Here is a 19,312-nt window from a genome sequence, read left to right on the forward strand (position 1 = left end):
GTTTGAGTTAAATAAAAAAGACGAATTTGCTAGAACTATAAAGTATGCTAGAATACCTGAATTTTATGTTTTTAATAATAATACTTAGATAAAACGTAAAAATATAAGAAAAAATGTATGTATAGGAAGTTGTCACGTTGTTTCTCCAAAAGATACCGAACGATTTTATTTAATATATTAAATCATGTTAAAGGAGCAACATCATTTGAAAGCTTACTAACACATAAAAATATAGTTTATAATACACATAAAGAAACAGCTATTGCAATGGGATTAGTAGAAGATGATTCACAAATTTTTAGTATATTTGAAGAAGCATGTGTTGTTATGTTACTATTTCAATTAAGAAAATTTTTTCATGGTATCTTTTGTCAGAAAATATACAAGGTAAATCAATTTGGGAAAAATTTAAAGAATTTTTTATTGAAGATTTTAATGAAAATAAAGAAAATAATGCACTTATACAAATTAATGATATATTGTCTACGGAAGACATGTGTTGTAAAGACTTTGGTCTACCAACACCAGATTTTACTTTAATTCAAAAAATTATCAAAAAGATCAAAAAATTGTCATAAAATGCAGAGATGTTGGATAATATGTATTGTAAATTAAACACAGATCAAAAATATATTTTTGAAATATTAACTAATGGTATAGAGAAAATTTATTTTATAGATGGACCAGGTGGATCAGGAAAGACATTTTTATACAAAACGATAATATATTATTCTATTCAATCTATCAATTGGAAAAAATTATGTATCAATGGCTTGGACAGGAATAGCATCAATATTATTGCCGAGAGGAATGACAAGTCACAGAACGTTTAGATTACCTTTAGATTTAACTAACATTACCGTTTCTTTTTTTAAGTTAGAAATTATAGATAAAACTTTAAAAGATGTTTGTAATAACGATTTACATTTTGGTGGTAAGTTAATGGTTTTAGGAGGTTATTTCCGTCAAATTTTACCCGTTATTAAAAATAGTTTTAGAATTACAATTAAATACTCTATATTATGGCTTTTATTTAATATAATGAAATTACATAAAAATATAAGGTCTGAAGATGAATTTTCTTCATTTTTGTTAAAATTAGGAGATGGAAAAATGAATCCATTAATTATTCCGAATAATTGGAAAACAAATGATGTATGTTTAAAAATATACAAAAATATTAACAAGAATATCAAAAATAATGATAATGATATTAATTGTGTGATATTAGCTCCACATAATGATGATATTAGTCTTTTAAATGATAGAATTTTGAATCTAATCGATGGGGAAACAAAAGCTTATTATAGTATAGATTATGCTACTCATAGAGGCGTTGATGGAACAGATGATAATATATATTTGAATTACCCTCCAGAAACTCTAAATCGGATTAAAGAGGGTCTTCCTCCCCATCAATTAAATTTGAAAATTCATGCGATAGTAATGTTGATTCGTAATTTAAGTATAAATGAAGGTTTATGTAACGGAACTAGATTAAGAATTAAAAAACTTTATGAGTTTAATATAGAAGCGGAAATCATAACAGGAGAGCACAAAGGAAATAAAGTATTTATACCTAGAATAACATTAAATACTGGAGAATCTTCATCCTTACCATTTATTTTATATAGGAAACAATTTCCTATTGTCTTAGCTTTTGCAATGACTATTAATAAGTCACAAGGTCAAAGTTTTAATTCTGTAGGACTGTATATTAGAAGATCTTTATTTTCCCATGGACAACTTTACGTAGCTTTATCACGATGTAAAAATCCAAATAATATTTTCATTCAAAATGAATTTGAAAATAAATCACAGATTGAAAATACTGTGTGGAACGAAATTTTTGATAATAAATAAAAATATTAAAATGTAAATCATTCTACTGACACTAAATTTATCATTTTCCAATACATTTTCTGATAATTTATGATTAGTTTTTGTTTTAATCGTTTAGAACAATAAAATGATTTACTCATATCGGTTTACAGCATAGAGTATAAAACATATAAATAAATGTATATACATGCTAAATATTAGACAAATATGAGTAAAAACTTTAAATCTGAAAAAAATATGTTGATTTATTAAAGTGGATTAGGCTTATCGGGGATACCACTTTTTTTGTTAATAAACTTAATCACATAAAACAAAATTATATAATCATTATACTCATCCAAGTAAACATTAAATATAAACACAAATAAGTGTAAATAAAAATGTAAACAAGACTTGTTTATGATGAACATAATGATTCTGAAATACTATATAAGCAATAAAACATTATAGGTAAAGTTTATTAACAAAAAAAACGCACCTTTCTATTTACCTCAAGGGTGGTGTGGAAAAAATAGAAATATTTTATTAAAACTACTATAGATAGAAATCGTGTTTGGAATTGAAATTAACATATGGGGGTTGGCGAGCGAAGCGAGCAGGGGGGGGGAACCCCCCTAATATATATACAGGGTGAGTCATTTTAATCTTTAATCTCAATTATCTCGTTGGCAAAGCATGCCAGCGAAAAAAGTTTCGGGTAAAAGTTTTAGGATTTTTCCGTGGCTATCTGATGATGACCTTGACAATGTCATAGAGCGTGACCTTCAAGGTCATTTGAAGGTCAAGTCGATTTTTTCAAATAGAAACCCCTACTTTTGGCACCAGAAATGGAAAGAGCGGGAAATTTTACGTTTGAATATGACCTTGCCTTGACCCTCAATTCAATGGTCAAGGTCATTGGTCATGCCGATAACAGTACAACTGGTTAGCTGAACTCGAATGCATTCAAGGAGAAAATGTTACCCACAAAAGTTTTCAGTTTTCTCCCCGGCTGACGAATGGTCATCTTGACCCTGTCGTTAAACAGGATCTTCAAGGGCATTTCAAGGTCAAGTTGATTTTTTGAAATGGAAACCCCTTTTTAGCCCCATAAATGAAAAGAGAGTGACATGCGTTCAAAAATGAAAAAATTTTCAATATTTCCAGAAATTTTCAATATTTTCTAAAATTTTCGTAATTTTTTCAGTTTTCAAAAATTTTCAAAGTCATTCCATTATTTTGTATTAGTGTCAATTTTTGAGAGTGAACTACTCTTAACAGTTATGTAGATAGCAAATTAGTGCAGAACAGCTTAATCGTGTTTTTTACTTCTTGTAAATCGATAATTATTATTGAAAAAAATCTGTTTCCCTGTTTACTGGTCTGTAACAAATTATTTTGATTTTGATCATGGCTGATTATGGTCCCAACGAAATCGTTGATATGATCATGATTTTGGGAGAAAGTCGAAATAATTATGCAGCAGCTGCCAGACTTTATGCTGAACGCTATCCCAATAGGAGACACCCAAGTAATGTTACTATTCAAACCTTAACTCAGAGAGCTCGAAATGGAGCTTTTGTTCGTCAACGCCGTCATCATGAATACGACGAAAACGATCCTCGTGTTATTACCATTCTAGCGATTATTCATCTTGATCCTCACATTAGTACTCGACAAATAGAAAGAGAAATAGGTATACCTCAATCAACAGCATCCGGAAATTGAAAGCAAGAAGATATCATCCTTATCACATAACATTAACATAACAGTTAACTCCAAATGATATGATTTTGCGAGTACGTTTTTGTCGATGGGCAATACGAATGATTCAACAAGATCAAGACTTTTTCAGGTACGTTCTTTTTTCAGATGAATCAACATTCAGAAACACTGAAGAATTGAATAGACATAATTGCCATTATTGGTCAGATGAAAATCCTCATTGGTTCAGGGCCATAGACAATCAACACCGCTGGAGTGTTATGGTCTGGTGTGGAATCATCAATGGCTATTTGATTGGTCCTTATTTCTTTGAAGAGAACGTGAATGGGGTAAACTTTTTGAGATTACTTCGAGACATTTTACCTGAATTACTAGAAAATGTAGACCTAGCCACAAGGCTAAGAATGTGGATCCAATTAGATGGAGCACCACCACATTATGCACGCATTGTTCGTGATTATTTAAACACCCGCTACCATGGCAGGTGGATTGGGCGAGGTGGCCCAGTTGCCTGGCCCCCTCGTTCACCTGATTTAATCCCTCCCGATTTTTACTTATGGGGATATCTTAAGAATGTTGTTTATGCTCAACGGCCAACAACGCGAGATAATATGATCGAACGCATTCGTACAGTTTGTGCAGCAATCCCTCGAGATGTTCTACTTAGAACCATGACAATTCAGAGATCGACTTGATCTTTGCATGCAACAAAACGGCGGTAATTTCGAACAATTAATCAATGGTTAACTCCAGTTAACATTCCATAAAAATACCAAAAAAATAACAAAAAGGGAAAAAAAAAAAAAAAACAAATAAAAAAAATACAAAAAAAAAAACAAAAAACAAAAAATGGGATGCTAAATCCTTTTGACAACCTCCTCGATGGTGCATCCTGGGTTCGGCTGATGTCAAAGGTAATTACCGCACAAAAGATGATTTGTTTCCAAAATCACATGTTCGAACGTAAAATTTCCCGCTCTTTCCATTTCTGGTGCCAAAAATAGGGGTTTCTATTTGAAAAAATCGACTTGACCTTCAAATGACCTTGAAGGTCATGCTCAATGACATTGTCAAGGTCATCATCAGATAGCCAGGGAAAAATCCTAAAACTTTTACCCGAAACTTTTTTCGCTGGCATGCTTTGCCAACGAGATAATTGAGATTAAAGATTAAAATGACTCACCCTGTATATATGAAATTGTCATCCTTATTTAGCTGCGTTAGCCAACGAATTAGTATTTCGGTTTCTTTATCATATACATGATGTGTTAATATGCATAAATAAAAAGTATCCTCCTCATTTCTTAGTGCAAGTACCTCACCTTTTCTAAATAAAATTTCAGTTTCTTTATCTCTTTTACGAGGTATGTTGGTTAGTGAGTTTTGGGAATCTGGATGAAATCTCTTCTTCTATTGTAATTTGGTTATGTCATTCTCCTCGTTTGCTTTGGTAATAAATAGTCTTACAGGTGGTGATTTTTCATCGAAATCACTATTCTCATATTCTTGTACACTAGCAAGTTCGTATAATTGAGCCCTTGGCAGTTCTGGATTTTTCTCGCCTTCAGATATGATTGGATTGCGTGAAAGAGCGTCTGCATTCACATTGGTACGGCCCGGTCTGTATGCTATATCGAAATCGTACCCTCGTAGAGCTGCTTTTAACCTGTTGAATCGTAAATCCACTTTCTTCGTGCTGTGAAAATGTTTGAGAGGTTCATGATCTGTGACCACTGTGAATTTTCGGCCATATAACCAGTGTCTAATCTGCTCCTTTGCGAATACTATGGCGAGAAGTTCTTTGTCATACGTTGAATATCTGAAATCGCTGCCCTTGAGTGGCCTTGAAGCATAAGCGCATGGTCGATCTTGTTCAATTTTGCCTTGACCTATGACGGCCCCGAGCCCATAGTCACTTGCATCACATGTTACAACAAAAGATTGAGATAAATCTGGGGCTGCTAAAACTGGTTCACTACATAATATTTCTTTAAGTTTATCAAAGGCCGTTTGTTGTTCTTCACTCCAATAAAATTTCTTCTACTTCATGAATCAAATGTTTTCTTAAATTGACCCGAAGTCGAAAACACTTAGAATGTACAACTTTCCCTGTTTTTAATTTAATGGCATGCTGAATTATATTTGTTGCTGGCAAAGGTTTGCCATCCAAATCAAATACTCCGGTAAAATATTTTATTAAATCACGTACATGTTCTAGTTCTTCCTTGGTGCAACCTTTTGTGTCTATAATAGACATTATTTTATTTATTCTTTCTTCTCTCAAATCTGGATTTTCCGCTAAAATTCTATTTTTCACAGCGATGTCAATAGGTTCTTTAGTGTTGCAAAATAGTGAACGTATGTTTACATAATCAGATGCGTCAATGTTGTCGTCCTCATCGACCACATTGCCGCTAGATTGTTTAGAGTAAGAAAGATCTGGCTGGTATAATCAAAGTTTCTTCTCGCTTAAACGGAAATAGAGTGTTTTGTAATTGTAATGTCTATTTTGAAAAATCCACTCTTCCGTTGTATTCGCGTATAAAGCTATCGGGGACAATGTGTAAGTTGCACGTAATACCATTACCAATTTTCATGTTTATAGTACCCAGAGTCATGCATTCGCCAGGCACGACGCCTCTGATTGCAAGTATTGTATTCTTGCATATTTGTGATATTTTCTCATCAATATATTCTCTTTTAATTACGGAAATTTCGGCCCCTGTATCAATGTAAAAATCGGCCTCATTTTCTATTATACATTCACTTTGAAGTGATATAAGTGGCGGGGAGCGCCCTACTTTTGCCAATCTGATGTTGGTCTGGTGGTGTTTTTCGAGGATAGCAACTTGATTTCTTATCACTGAGACCGCTATGACTCACGGTGTTAGTTAATTCGCAGTAGGACTTCGGATTTTCTGCTGCGTGACGTGGCTGTGGAATTTTTGGCTCGTGTGACGGCTTCGCGTTATTTTAAACCACACATCCTGTCTGCTCGACACTTGAGGATTGTATCGAGCAGGTATCTAGTTTAAATGATTCTTCTTGTTCTGGTCTTCTGGATGTCTGTCGTTTGACCCATCATTATTTGCATTATTATTGTTGCCTTCGTAGCGTGGTGAGTTATTATTTCTTAAATCACCGTTACGATCGAAATAACGGTTGTTGTTATTGTTATTCCGATTGAAGTCTCCGTTATTCCGATTCCCATTATTGTTGTAATTATTCGGTTATCTATTCCCATTATTATATCTGCCATATTGATTGTTTGTGTCATTGCGTCCCCCATTATTGGCATTTGGATTATTATTATTTCGATCATTATTTAATTGATATTCCTTAGTTCGGCAAATATCTATAGTATGCCCGATTCTGCCGCAATAGTTGCAAAATCCTTTATCTTTTTTCCGATTTTCGCATACAGGTTGTAAATGACCCTTGGACCCACAATGATTACAAATAAAAGAAAGCGCCTCTTTCTCTTTTCCATTCATATTCGAATTGTTATTTCCGTTAGTCTGTTCGTTTTTCGTTTGGGCTTGTTTTGCAGTGGTGAAATTTAATTGTGCGCGTGACGCACTTTGATTATTCGTGTTTTGATATTTATTAATACGCGCGCTTTGCCTGCATTCATATTCTATAGCGAGTCTTATAGCTTCGCCAAGCTATTTGGGATGATCGCTGCGAACTTCATGATCGAGAAGGGACATAATGCTAAATGTGAAGTGTTGTAACGCTTCACTATTTGCCGTTCTTTTTCTGTACATGCGATCATTATTTTTCCGTTCTAATACCATAATCCCCGGCCTTTTTTCCCGGCATCTGAGTAATCAATTTTAATTCACTCATAATCTCATCTGCCAGACCAATATTGCTATATTGCAAAATTAGATTTGACAGAAAATTGTGTATGGAGCTATAGTTTAATAATCGCGCTGCAAAGCTGTCCGCAGCTCTTCCCGATAATTTACTAGCCAACGACATTAAAATGTATTTGTCGGAGTCAGGGCCAAAATTCGCACGAACCTGCCTAATTGCCATACAGAACATATTTAATTTTTCCGGGGAACCATCAAAACTTGGTAATAGGTTTAAAGCCTGTGAAAGGGTCAAACCCCTTGTACGTTGACAAATATCTGTAGGCGCATTAAAAGAAATTTGTTTCGAATTTGTTACTCTATTAACGGGTGTTTCAATCTGTTGTGAGTTATTTAAATCGTGTATGTTCTGTCCGTTCAAATTACCTTGCATTTTAAAGGGCGTATTTTAATATAATCTAGTCACAATCAGCACTCACTCATCTTTATTCCTTGTACCTTGTCTGTTGTCGTCCTTGCCTACCTTATCTCCTATTAGGGAGCGTAGAAGAAGAGATGCAATATTCTAGTCTCTAAATATATTTTTAGCCAAAGATATAGGGTCTCTGCCATTCTGGGACCGATACAGGAACTTTTGCACTATAAAAAGGTATCTCCATGAATTTTTTGGTGCTCGTAGTCCGGATCGAACTCTTACTTTCACCAATATTAAGGTTTAAATGGCTTATAAGATAGGGATAACACACACACACACACACGCACGCACGCACGCACGCATATATATATATATATATATATATATATATATATATATAACTTTAAGGGTATTTTTATTAAAAAGATGAGAAAATTTTACAAAAATAAGTATATCCATGTCTACAGTGAAAAATGCTTCGCTGAGGAGCTATGAATTAATTAATTTCTACTGAAAACCCAAAAATTGCCTAAATTAATATCTTTGGCTACCTACCATTTTGGTAAAAAGTAATTTGGAAATCTGAAAAAATTTAGGTACATTGGAAACTGTTTCTGGAACATATTTACTGTGGGTTATAGAAGAAAAAAATTTTGATCTTCGATTTGACAGAGAACCTATATACATATATATATATATCAGACCTTGCAACATGGATTCCTCAGCACGCGTTACGTTTTTAATAAACAAAAATGAATGTTTAACTCGTTCAAATACTTTTAAAGCCCTATATATACGTTAACCCTGCTAAAATACTCGATAGAGATCGATTTAATTTTTAATCAAATTTAAAGCTATATCTTAATCCCGCTTTTTCTATTAGAACTTGATTAAAATCGATAGAATTAATAGGAATCAATGAATTTTAATACGAAAAACCGCAATTAAAATCGATGTTTAAAACTGACGATTAACCTTTATTGACTTTAATCTTTCGTATAGAATTCTATCGACTTATATCGATTTTATCTATTTTAATCAAGCTCTATATTCTCCCCTCCGTGAGGAAAGGAGCGAGCCAGCGAATCGCCCCGTCAAACTCCCCGGCCGATCCCGCGGGTGAAAGCGAGTCTCAAGGCTAATCTCACGCGTGGCAGATCAACCGTCTCTCTTTAACTCACACACAACTCATCAAGGGATTTTCTTAAAGCTAATTCTTAAAACTAACTTAATTCTAACTTAACCTAGTGGGGCGGGTGGAAGCCCCATAGAACGGAGTAGGTTCAGGTGATGAGGACACATCATGAGGCCATTTATTTTAGTAATTAGATGAGGCCGTTTATTTTAGTAATTAGATGACGTTTGATTTGATAGAAAAGTAGAAAAGATTATTTATTTATTAATATTACTTAAATGCTATGGTTACACAGAGACAACCTTATTTTATATAAACGATATATCTAAGAGGAACTATAATGAATTATAATAAAGATAGCTTTGGCAAACCTAAGGACACTTTGGTGCATTATAATCACTCTTCTTAATTATTAGATAACCTAGTCAGTCGACGTTTTGATAATAATAAGGCAACCACTTTATGCGCGTTACAAACTATTGAACGCTAACTTTCGCGATGCGTCTGATTAACGGTTAATCAGACGGAGAAACTTCAAACTAAATAATACTTTTGAACGAAATTAATAATCTAGAAAAGTTCGTATTCATACGCGTTCATACGCGTGAAAGTATGTCTTGGTCGTTGAGACAACTGCTGCAACTCGTCGAGGCCTTCTCTGGGAGGTAGCGGTTGGTCACGGGGAACGTGAGTCCTGAGGCGACGGATGTAAGGCCCTTCCTCTCGCCAGCCTGGTGCGCAGTGTGGGCAGTCGCGTACTGTGACGTTCCTACGGCCACATCGGTAGCAGAAGACGGTGGCTGGATGTAGGTAATTGCGGTAATGATGGCGTCTACTGCAATTGAAACAATCAGGTAGCGAAGGCAGGACGTTGACGTCACGGCCATTAATGCGCATCCACGCAGTGAGTGTGGGATCTCCCGCGCGTCTTCCAGATATTGCTTGCGTAGGCGGTGTTGTCGGCTCGACTTCCATCGGGGTGTCAACGATGGCATTAGCCCCAGCGTTCTCGATGTCATTCTCGGTGGCTTGTTCGTTCCTTGGCGGGAACGGTCTCTCCGATGCTGTCTCGTTGGGTGTAGTTGGAGGTGTCTGGATCTCTGTGAATAGCTCTGGCGGGTGTTCGGGAGCTACGGCTTCGACGTGTACCTCGGCTTGGATCTGCACCGAGGTGGAGGCCTGCAGGGATCCAGCTAGATTTTCAAGTCGAGTCTGCGTTGCGGTAGAAACTAGCGACGGTCGAGTAAAATTCAGCTGCGGAGTCTGCGTTGCGATGGAGGTTCGCAGAGGCTGTTCCGAAGAAACTTGTGGAACAGCGATGGTTTGCGTGTCTTGGTCCACTGCTGGGTTGAGCTCGTAAATCATCGTGCTTCTTCTCGGTGCGCGAGGTAGTACTTCTGGTTTTCCAATGCATAGAAAAGATCCCCGGAGTATGCACGGTCTTTGCCTGACTTTTTCGACGATGTTTTTTATGACCTTGTTGAAAGCCGACAGGATGGGCGGGTTCTCGTAGAATAATTCGGCCACTTCCTCCTCGTGTCCCAGCAAGGGAAGTAGAGGGTAGTCTGGTATTTGCTCCTTGACCATACGACGTAAGCGTTCGATCTCCTTACGCCTCTGGATATCTTCTGGGCGCTCGTTGGTCTCCTCTTCTTCTATAGGTTCTGGCTCTGGGCTTGGAGGTAATTGTTGGTCGAAATCGCCCTCCATGCGGTCGCTCAGGTTGTCAGGTGAGCAGGCTCTGGGAGTGGTTGCCGTCAAGTTCACCTCATCGGCGTCTTCAGCTTACTGTTATGGTGCTGCGCCGTTATCAGCGTTCTCATGAGGAATGAAATCGAAATCATCCTCGGGAAACTCCCCCCTCCGTGGCGAAGAGCCTGGCCTAGGCTCGACTACATCGGCGGGCGCCGGCGACGGTGGTAACAACAGTACCTCGATGTCCGAACCTATCGTAATGGCGTCGTCAGAATCGACTTCTAGCCTTTCTTCCTCTTCTGTCGTTGTGTCTGGCACTTGCTGCCTTTCCATGGTATAATTTTGTAATCAGCAGTAAGATAACCCTCGTTGATCTAGATTTTACAATTACATTAGATAACCAGCTTCGCCTATACCGCGATATGACAATTATCGTGTGTTTCAATTTTCATGTACTTACATAACAAGATAATCAATAAATCCAAATAAGGTAGTCAGTGTCCGCATACAGTTTATTAATGATCGTTGTAGATAACCTTATGTTGTAATAGTAAATGTTATCTGTGATGATGATGATAGGTAGCCTGAGGTGTCTATTCAGGGATGCATGTATTTTGCCTATAAGGTTTTAGGTCACAGATGTGTATTTTTGAGACTATCTGGTTGTCTGCCGAAACTAACTCGTACACCAGTGGTGAAAGAACTTTTGTGATCGTGCATGGCCCCTTATACGGTTTCGCCAGTTTTGCTGCTAAGTTTTTTGACATATCTGACAAGACTCAGTTACGCATTAAGACGGAATCGCCTACGTTGTAAGTAAGATTACGGTGACTTTTGTCGTAGTAATTTGCTTGGCGATTGTGCGCGTTTTCCGAATTTTGTACGACCCAATCTCTAATCGCTCTTAATCAACAGAGTCTTTCTGCCCACTGATCTACGTTACCCGTTCGATGATATCTGAGTTTTCTTCTTTGCGCAGGGAGTGTATCGGTAACGGCTCGCGCCCAAAATTTAGGAAGGCTGGGTGACCTGCGTAGACGTATGTTTGGAGGTATTAAATGCGAAACGGAAGTCTAAAATGTGGTTGTCCCACTCTCGGTGATCTTGTTGGATAAATGCCGTGATCATGGTTTTTAGTACGCGATTTACTCTTTCTACTGGGTTAGCTTGTGGGTGATGTGGTAGAATGTTTGATATTAAGTTGCTTTTTGTATTCTATTAGAGTTTTATTAATGAATTCTGTGCCATTGTCCGTTATGAGCACTCGTGGTGTTCCCCAGCGAGTTATTACTAAATCGTGTAAAGCGTCTTTAATTGATTTTCCGGTGGCTTCTCTTAACGGTTTGATTTCTATCCAGGGGATGAATAAGTCCTGTATTACTAACAGATAGCATCTTCCCTTTTTGCTACGTGGCAGCGGGCCCACAATGTCGGCTGCTACAACGCTCCAAGGGTGTTCGATAATGCGTTGACCTAGCATTCCCGGTGGTGCGAATTGCTCGGGTTTGACTTTTTGACACACGTCGCATCGCTTAACGTAATTCACTATATCCTTATACATGCTTGGCCAAAAATAATTTTTTGCTATGCGTGCGTGTTTTGTCAATGCCTAAGTGACCGCTCGGCGTGTCATCGTGTGCTTCGAACAGTACTCGGTCTCGGTCCTTTGATTTTACTACGAGCTTCCAGATAGATTGATCGTGATGATCGTATCAAGGAACGTATCTTCGGTTTTGTGATATAAGATATCCCCGGCAATATGCCAATTACGATATTTCTTAGGATTTTTCCGTACTTCGTCGATCCTTCCTTTATACCAGTGATCGTTATCGTCGTTAAGAGTGATAACCTCATCGAGTTGGTTTTCGTACATGCGCGATAACGCGTTAGGTACGTGGTGCATGGCCCCTTTTCTATGTTCAATATCGACGTCGTATGCCGTTAGATACATCGACCAGCGAGCTAGCCTACCCACGGGTTTTTTAAGTGACTTTAGCCACTGCAGACTGCTATGGTCCGTAATGACTTTGAAGTGTGTGCCCTCTATATAACCTCGAAATTTTTCGATCGCCCAGATAACCCCCAAACATTCCAACTCCACTCTGTGGTCGTGTAATTTTTCTCGGCGTCTGTTATGGTTCGGCTTGCGTACGCGATGACTCGTTCTTTGTCGTCTATGACTTGTGTTAAGACGCTACCTAGCCCTACGATGCTTGCGTCGACTTGTATGGTAAAAGGTTTTGAACAATCGGGCCGCGTTAATATAGGAGCGGTCATTAAACGTTCTTTTATGGTTTCGAATGCCGTTTGTTGTTCTGGTCCCCATTCCAACTTTTTATCCTTTTTTAGTAGACTGGAGATTGGCTGTATTAATGACGCGAAATTTTCAATGAATCTGCGGTACCATGATGTCATTCCGATAAATCTCCGTATTTGTTTTAACGTTTTAGGTACGGGGTACTCGCGTATAGGCGCGGCTTTTTCGCTGTCGACTTGAAGTCCATTTTTGTTTACTAGATAGCCAAGATATTTTACTTCGGATAGGCAAAATTTGCTTTTTTTCTTTATTAATTGTTAAGTTAGCGTGTTTAAGTTTGTCGAGGACAACCTTTAGCTATTTTAGGTGTTCGTCGAACGTTTCTGTGACGATGATTAAATCGTCAAGATATGAATAAACGTGAGGTTGTAATTCAGGTCCGATTAATGAATCTACTAGGCGTTGGAAGATACCTGGTGAATTAGATAACCCATATGGCAAACGTTTAAAGTGGAATAGTCCTTTTCCCGGTACTGCGAAAGCGGTAATTTCTCTGCTTTTCTTTTCTAGCGGAATTTGTAAGAAAGCCTGGCTGAGATCTATTGTAGAAATGTATCTCGCAACTCGGAGTTTATCTAATATTGATCCTATTAGCGGTAATGGATAGGCATCCTATTTAATAATCGCATTAATTTTTCGCAAATCGAGGCAGAATCTGCGCGTGCCGTTGGCTTTGCGCGCCATATGTACTGGTGATGACCAATCACTGTTCGAACGTTCGATTATGTCCTTGTCAAGCATTTTGTCAACTTCGTTAAATAAAATTGTTTCAACGGTCAGTGATATTGGATAAGGTTTTTGTTTAATTGCAGGGTGATTATTCACGTCAATAACGGCTTCTATTAGCGAAATTTTTCGGATAATTTAGGTATTTCGTTATTTAGAAATTCTTCGAGAATTTGTTCTTCCGAGGGACTGAGTTCACGTAAGCCGTAACATGCTTCCGCCGTTTCCGACGTTTCTGCGAAACGTTTTTCGAAAGTATATCTATCGAACGGTTGTGAACCGAAGGTGTACGTGAAATTAGTGAAATCGGCGATTACGCCGAAACTGTGCAACGCGTCTATTCCTAAAATACAGTCTTGGTCTAGGCAGTCGAGAACTCGTGTTTCAATTTCTCGTATTCTATCTTGGAATTTAATTGGTGTGTGTATAATTTCACGTATCTCTTCTGTATAACCTAGCGGCGTCGTGACTCTCCCGGTTATGTTCTTGTTCACTAATAGTGCGTTTTTCGTTGCTATTTTATGTATTTTCGGTCCTATGAACATTTTACTCGCTCCGCTGTCTATTAGAGCTTTAAATTTATTGTCTGCTATGCTGACGGTAGAGTAAAGTAGGTTCGGGGATTTTAAAGGTAAGCTGTATAATTTATCCGTCGTGTAGATATCCCCGTGAATTAAATCGTCTCGTATTAATGTATAACCTGAATTTTTTATTAGAAATTAAGGTGCTTCGATGACGACTGTTTCGATGTATTGTAGGTAATCCGAAAACGCATGTTGTTCTTTTTCTTCGATAGTTAAGATATCCCATTGCGCCGGTGTAAATTTGAAATATTCCCAGGCCTTTCTCTTTGCGTACTGCAATAGCTTCCAGCTCTTGGAACGTGAAGATTTCGGACTTATCGATTCGGGTTTGTAATCTCGGTAACATATTTCGGAGAGCTAAATTTATTTCACGGACTGGTTCTAGCGGAGGTAAAATGCGATTAAACATTGCTTTGATGTACGTGAGTATTTTAAGTCCCATTTGCAAATAAAGTCATATCATTGCTGATTATTCGTACAGAATTGTGTAGTGTCGGTACTGTACCCGTAGAGGTCTGCTCTTCTCTATCTCGCCCGCGTTCGGTCCCTATAGGGCTCGATGTTCGCGACACGTGAAACGGTTGCTCTCGCGCCGTCGCTATAGGGCCCGATACGCTAGATGTTAACAGTGGGAGATTCGTAGAGAGCTGGTAGGGGGCGGCGGATCGTCGTGCTCACGCGCAGCGCCTGACGGTGGAAGTTCCTCGTCGGGTTGCAATATGCCCCTCTCAATGTACACCTCGTGTGCCAAACGCCTCTGTAGTTCGGGTAAGCTGACTGCTGTATTCAATACGCGGCTCTCCGCTTCGCGTTTAATTTCATCGTTCGACATTGCCATAACCCAATCGTTGACTGAGGCTTCGCTAGCCATTTCGGAAAGGTGACCTCGCACAGTCTCAGATATCCTAAATAGTATCGAAGTTCGCTCGAAGGAATTCGAGCAATCAATATGTCGGTTTATCGTGCGTACTGTAAACAGTCGCCGCTTTGTTCTTTCACCTCTGTTGTACTAATCTTACGTACTAATCTCGGTGTGTGCAGTTCCACGTATTGCCGAAGAGCCGCTCGGCAACAGTGTCCCTTTGTTTTTTTTTCTTTATGACCCGAGGTACGTTTGAGTTCGCGCTCTAAGAATTTGTTTTCGACACGTTGCGACCTTTCTCGACTTTGTTTCGTAGGAATTTTCCCGTTGTATCGAGATTGCCTGCTTCGTGAGATTTTAACCTTTTCCGTTCTACTACGATTTATTCGGTAATTTTCTTATTCTAGCGCACGTATTTATAAGATTATTTACGTGCTTTTTAAGCTTGCTACTTGTATAGTTATAGGAATCTATACGAGAATAGATTTTTCGTACCTAGCAATAGATATCCGGGAGAAATATTAGTTTTTTAATAGTTAACTAGTAGATATATTTTTAAGTTAGAAAGCCAGAAATTCGTGTCGCTACAAAATTATTTTAGATATCCAGTCAACTACTCTACGATTTTCAACTTTACGCAATTTATTTTCACACACGCTCTCTCAAATTTCACTCACACTGGTTATTTCCTTTGTCTCGAGACGGCGATTTTACCGATCACGATATTCTTTTCTATCAATCCACACGTTATTGGGCGCCAGTTTGTAACTGGGATTTTCGTGCTATCCCAGTTAGGGTGCAATCCCTCGTCCGGGGCTTGAAAAATGACCCGGTGACGCCAGGCGCTCCTCGTGCGCGCCAGAGTCTCGCGACTCTTTGTTTCCCTGCGCGAGGGGTTTTTGCACGTGGTTTGCTCGGCTAGCTGCAGCCCCAAAAACGGTAAAGAGAGAGGGCAGTTCGGGATAATAGAGACACGTGGTTTATCAGACGGAACTGTATATTCTTAGTAAATTCTTAAAATTTAAAATCCACTCGTACACGATAAATAAATACTCGTACACGAAAGATACACACACTTGCTCGCATATTTCGTCTCTCACTCAATCACACAATTATGTCGCACGCGAATTCTGCAAACGCCGAACGACTTATCCTAGAATTGCCCGACCACCTTACGCCTCGTGCGTCCAAATGTCGGCGCCAAGTATTAACCTACGTTTTCACAAAATAACTCTACACTTCTATGATAAAAATCCTTAATTCTACACTCCGCTTATTACTCGAGACAACACGATACTTCGACGGAACACAATACAAAGAGATAAAAAGATAAAGACAGCGATCTGAAGATAACTAACGCGTACGCGGGATAACCTTTTCGTTCGCGAAACCGAACGTGGAACTGCCGTTCACCCGCGAGACGGATACAACCGGAGAAAACGGAAAACGATTCACTGACCTTAAATCCTTCTAGCTGGAACACCGGGTGAAGTCGAAATTGAAGCACGTTCGTTCGGGAGCAGTCGGGGTAGGCGAGTGCCGGCTCGAGCGCTCGTGGCTCGCGGCACGCCACTCTGCTCTCCCTAGCCGCCGTACCGCGCACGCGCTGATTGGTCAACTCGTCGCGGCCCGACGGCCCGCTCGCTCACAGCACTATCGGTTCACGCGCCGTTGCCGAGTCGCGCGGTCGCGCAGATAGCCTCGCGGACACGATTTCGAAACAGATAGCCGCGAAATTCGAATTCTCGTAGCACACAGACAGCCTTTCACCCGCAGACAACCAAGATAACTCTTGACTGCGGAACCCGTAGTGACTTCCAATGCCCCGTCATCAGGGCCCTTGACTCGGGCGGCATCTGTCACTACGAACGCGAGACGCAGTATTTTTTGTTCCTGACGTTCGTGCGGGTGAGCTGCCATCACGCTGGTCCTGCTGCATCAGACGCTCACGTAGGTAGACCCCACGAAGGGCTCCGCCACCTGCATCGGCTGTCTTACGGTGCGCGGGGTCGACTTGAACGCCTTGTCGAGGTGAAAGGTCGCTGCTGCTGCGCCAAAGTTGCTCGTCGTCTCCTCGCATCTCTCACTCACGAGTCGGCGACGTACGTTATCCTTTTCGTCCGTCGCAGCCACTGCTCCTCTCTCGTCGTTCACTCAAAAAATAAACGACGCACTTAGACACGTTCACTCTCTCATTCACACAGGTAGCCTTGAGACACTCTACTCCGACCACGTCGAACGTCGTGGTTACACGGCGAAATTTTGCCTACAAGCTCTAATGCAAAAAGTGGGATTAAGATATAGCTTCAAACTCGATTGAAAATTAATTCGATCTTTATTAACTACTTTTAACAGGGAAGGCTACCTTATTTACATTTTAAACCTTAAAATTCGAAAATCTAAATCCGGACTCTGACCACCTCAATACAGTAAAAAGATACCTTTTTATAGTAAAAAAGTAGCTGTAAAGTTTCAGAATGGGTCTGACCGTCTACTAGAAGTTATGTAGAAAACAAACATGATATAATGGCTAAAAAGTGGTTTTACATGCAAATTTGACACTTATAACCTAGTTCATTTTATATTTACCGATACGTATCGGGTAAACTTATAATTTGATTTAAACAAAAAATTTTTTGAATATTAATAAATAAAAATTTTGTAGCTCTCAGCCAGTGTTTTGGTGTTATCATCTGGATGGTAAAACCGTATTGGCCCTCATTACGTAAATTTTATAAATTTTATTAATTTAAAACAACTTCGAAAAAATATACTGAAGGTTAACAAATTCTTAATTATTATCACCTGATAATCAGCTGATTATCATTAGCATTTTATCTCGTATAAACGCATATTTGTAACTATCAGCTTAAATAAAAATATTAAGCTGATATCACCTGATAATCAGATGACGTTTTGACACGATTATCAGCAGATTATCATTTGATTATCAGCTAATAATCAGCTTGAATTCTCACGTGATAAATCACGTTAAAAATCATGTCAGAATTCAATCATAAAATTGAAGTATTTATTTTTATTAAAGTAAATTAAATTATTTTATTTTTACTATACAATTATGAAACATAGATTTGTTGCTAATTTAAATAAATTTACCGCAAAAAAAATGAAAAAAAAATTGTCCCAACCAAGGATTGAACCCCGGTCCTTAACTTCAAAATCCATTATCTTACTACCTGAGCTATTGTAAGTCTTGAAATCCTATGCTACTTTTACCTAAAAATATTAAGATATATTACTAAGATTCATATATGATCTGCATGTCATCGTTATTGGGACAAGTAAGAATGGCTAAAGGAGTAAGATAATTGATTGTGAAGTTGAGGACCGGGGTTCAATCCTTTGTTTTTTTTTCATTTTTGTTTGCGAGCAATTTGCTTAAATTAGAAACAAATCTATTTTTCGTAATTACTTAGTATAAACAAAATAATTCATTTTTATTAAACCAAATACTTAAATTTTATAAGTGATTTCTTACGCGTTTTTTAACGCGATTTATCACGTGAAAAATCACGCCGAATTTACGTGCGAATTATAGTGATTCATCACGTGATTAATTGTGTAATAAATCACGTGACGTTTCTTACCAGGGGCGCTTTCCTTGGGAAGATTGATAGAAGCTCTCTAACGTTTTCCGTTTTTTTATACTTTTATGTTCATGATTTATTACGGTTAAGCCCACATAACACGAAAAGTTTGAGAAACGTTTTTTAAACGTTGTATTTGAAACCTTGGAACGTTGCATCTGAAGTTTCTTAAAGTTTCAGAAATGTTTCTAAAACGTGAAAATGTTCGCTTTTGTTGAAAAAGTTACGTTGTCAGAACATTTCTAAAACGTTTCTGGAAACATTTAAAAAACGTAAGCAAATGTTTGAGAAACGTTCCAACAACTTGGAAACAATTTTTTTATTCACGTTTTTCAAGCATTGTAGCGACGTGAAACGTTGCTCAAAACGATTGAGAAACGTTTCAACAACTTTTTTAATACGTTTCGGAGAATAAAATAAACATTTTAGGTAAGTTTATACACGTTTCGACAACTTTTAGGCAACGTTTTAGCAACGTTTTAAAAACTTTGTGAATATACTAAAAAATCGTACCAATGATTACAGTTACACGGCCATTATCTAGGTGGCGTCTAGTAAACCACAAGATAATAATCAGCTAATCATCTAATGATCAGCTGATTGTCA

At 38.2% G+C, this 19,312-nt stretch overlaps 1 protein-coding gene across 35 annotated transcripts in view; it reads right to left on the reverse strand.

The window, feature by feature from the left end:
* LOC100113758 (AP-3 complex subunit mu-1) overlaps positions 1-19,312 on the reverse strand; it is an 835,720-nt gene that overhangs the window by 303,075 nt on the left and 513,333 nt on the right. For 2 of the 35 annotated variants that reach the window (XM_032601282.1, XM_031933684.2), the window contains exon 2: positions 7,844-8,003. The exons of 31 other annotated variants lie outside the window; for them this stretch is intronic. The gene's annotated coding sequence lies outside the window, so the exon portion shown is untranslated. Of the gene's footprint in view, positions 1-7,790; positions 8,004-19,312 lie in introns of those variants that run through there. 2 more of the 35 variants (XM_031933688.2, XM_031933653.1) reach the window with 2 other exon arrangements.

The sequence above is a fragment of the Nasonia vitripennis genome (genome assembly GCF_009193385.2).
Source record: "Nasonia vitripennis strain AsymCx chromosome 1 unlocalized genomic scaffold, Nvit_psr_1.1 chr1_random0004, whole genome shotgun sequence".
Classification (NCBI taxonomy): Eukaryota; Metazoa; Arthropoda; class Insecta; order Hymenoptera; family Pteromalidae; genus Nasonia; species Nasonia vitripennis.